The 3,151-nt window shown below is 33.5% G+C and overlaps 1 long non-coding RNA gene across 1 annotated transcript; it reads left to right on the top strand.

The window, feature by feature from the left end:
- The first annotated feature begins 827 nt into the window (after window positions 1-827).
- On the top strand, window positions 828-2,573 carry LOC106056083 (uncharacterized). Its single transcript, XR_001215656.2, has 3 exons — window positions 828-932; window positions 1,546-1,606; window positions 2,041-2,573. It is a non-coding gene; the product is annotated as an uncharacterized LOC106056083 (long non-coding RNA).
- The last annotated feature ends 578 nt before the right edge of the window (window positions 2,574-3,151 follow it).

Raw genomic sequence — 3,151 nt, 5'->3', positions numbered from 1 at the left:
GCAGAAATGACACAAAGACTCTCCATCGTATCGACCGAGACATCACTGAAGGAAACAGTGGCCTTTCAACAAGTTCAATAACTTTCTGTGCGTTGTAAAAACCAATTAACCCCCATTAATGTAAATCAAAGTTATTGATTTCATATTTAAAAAACCAAAAGAATATTGCATCGTAAGGGTGGGCATGGTGTCAAAATCGGTCCGGGCATTTCTATAAAATATATATATATCATATGATGGGCATCCAGTTCTGGGTCCGCCTGTCCTCAAAATCGTTATGTTTGTTAGTGAATCGAAAATGTACGTGCGCATACAGTGAACTTTATATCTTTATAAAAAAATATAGGCCTTAAGTTGCTTTTTAATCGCTACGTATGTAAGCCCTAAAAGGAGGAAGCCAACTAGTAGCACTCTCTACAGAGGAAGGCTATTAATTATTTCAGAAAATGTGTTTGATTAAAATAGTATTACATTGTAGAGTTGTTTTTTAGCTTAGGCCTTCATTTTTTTTTTATATTTGAACACGGCTGCAGCGGAAATTCCCGCACTCGACTCAACTGTATCTGTGTAAAAGAGTAGGGAAAATTCCTTGCGATAGAGAAGCATTACAAGATATACATAGAATAAGAAATAACAAATTATTGTAAGCTTCATAATAAAGTAATCGATTACATTTTTTTTAAATTGACTTTTTTATCCTTGATATATATATATATAGATACACTCGCACAATAAAGTCCTTTAAAATTCATATAACCTTAATAGGCAGAAAGACATTGAATTTAATGACAGATAACGCATCATTTGACTTCCGGTATAAAAAAAAACCATTTTATTTTAATCGTCTGCTTCCTGACGAACTCAAATTTGCATTACGCCATCAAAGACTTAACGAACGAACTCTGATGATATAATTGCAGTCTTCTACCAGGGTAAACATTCTCATCATGCTCAAATATAGATGTTAAATACTTTAATGAAAGGCTTGGACAAGAAAAATAATCGGGAAAAGAGGGAGATCAATAACTCTTTATTGTTGAACAAATATCATAGCATATTATCAATTAGAATTGGGTTTCTTTTTTTTTATTTATGCTTACGTGGAGTAATTTAGTATAAAGCTCAGTCCTACTAATCTATCCTTCAAAAAAGAGTTTATTTCTAGCTTTTATACTTTTAATGTACTATTATGGATAGATATACATTTTAGGTTAATATATAATAACAGAAACAAATATGGTAATTTGTTTTTGGTGTGACAGTTCAACTATAACAATGATATTCAACGGTTTCGACAAAAGAAATATGTCAAAGTTATTTCTTTAGACGCAGTTTTTTTTAATTCGTCTTCGTAATTATTCATAATGAGAATTTGTCAGCAAGATTACGCTTAAAATAACACAATTCTTGTTAAAAAGTGTGCATTTTTTTTAGTATGAAAGTAAGTAGATAAATAAATGCAAATGTTCAGACTTGAAATTTGTTGCATTGGATAAAGAATGTATTTGATAGAAAATCTCTTTTCTACTTCTTTATGCTGAACAGAAAATCACAGAGTGAGAAATGTGGTCAAGGCTTTTGTTGGTTTGTTTCGTACAGTTTAATGGTAAGTTTTTATTTTACAGATAATTTTTTTAAAAATAGTTGAGCCATTTCTAAGGCCAGAAGGGATGTATGAGTCTGTACGTTAAATGGAACTCTCAACCTATAATAGGACCACACAATTATTTGCGCTATCCCATATTCCTAGAGTGCTTGGAATTAAAACTGATTCACCGATTAAGAAGAACATCACATAAACGGTTATATGAAATAAAAAGGGTTCAACCAGAAAAAAAAAAGGCGGGGGGGGGGGGGGGACGCATCTAAAATCAGCCAGCCAGCTACGGGACTCTCCGGTAGGCCTACTCTCCAGTTCGCCTTGTCCTTAGCTCGCCTAGTTTAAGAAAACTAGCCTAGTGTCTTATCTTTTTTTTTTTAAGGAACTAAATAGTTTCAAATAAATTTATAATTCATTATAATTTTTTTTCCCAACGTCAGTGTTCGATCTACCCAATCAAAAGTTTGTTCGAGGAAGTTATTCAACGTCGAAATACAGCACCGCGGAGAATGTTGGCACGCTCAACCTTAGGTTAAGTCAAGCCTTGGCTATAGTACTTAACAGACCTTCAGACTTACACTGTGCCTCCTACTGTGACTTTAACATCCACTGCTCCAGTTTTACAGTCTACGACGAAGCCTGCATTTTATACGACAGTAAATTTGAAGCCAAAGGCGTGAAGTTTTTCAAGAAGGTGTCGAAAGTTTGAAATCCTATCCAAACACGAGACCGTATTCATGGCTGGATTCTGTTTTGAATCTTCTGTTTCAAAACACATTTCAGAATGTTCACGTCTCAATACTAAAATAATTCAAGAGGATTTGTATTTTATGAATTCAACCTATACAAGTCTTCGGTGCACTGTTTTGATTTAAAATGTGTAAATACACATATTCCTGCCATAATTTAAATACACATTCTTGACAAAAACATTGACTTATTGATTCCAATTCCCCAGGATTTTATATAAATTATGGCGCCAACGTAAAATGTAATTACATTATTACAACAGCACTCAACTTGCTTGTGTTATACTCTTGCTAAAAAAAAATTACGTAGAAACTTTTTTTTTTATGATTCCAAGCAGAAAATAAAAGAAGAAAAAAAGATTTTGAAAAATCAAAAGTAGACTAAGTAACTAAACATCTTCAACGTCCGACAAGCTTCATGTTCTCTGGTTTTCCTAAACCATATCTCCAAGCCAAACCCTCAAGATAAGACGACTATTTGTGCTGGATTACTTTGTACTTCTACACTAGTGCTAGGGACGCCAACAATGTTATGTTTCTAAGGGTTGAAACAGTAGTCACCTTAAATGACACAAAAAATACATTATTTCCTTGTTTTAGTAATAATAAGACCAGCAGCAATGTATGGAAGTGAGACCTGGACACTGACAAAGACATCTGAAAATTTACTTAACACTTGGGAAAGAAAAATCCTTAGGAAAATCTATGGTGCCATACAGGATGAAACAGGGTGGAGGACACGCACTAACCATGAGTTATATCAATTATATGAAGACCCACCAATAGTGAACGAAATAAAAAA

Source organism: Biomphalaria glabrata, chromosome 13 (genome assembly GCF_947242115.1).
Source record: "Biomphalaria glabrata chromosome 13, xgBioGlab47.1, whole genome shotgun sequence".
Classification (NCBI taxonomy): Eukaryota; Metazoa; Mollusca; class Gastropoda; family Planorbidae; genus Biomphalaria; species Biomphalaria glabrata.
The sequence above is the reverse complement of the archived record's forward strand: the minus strand, read 5'-3'. Positions and strand labels throughout refer to the sequence as shown.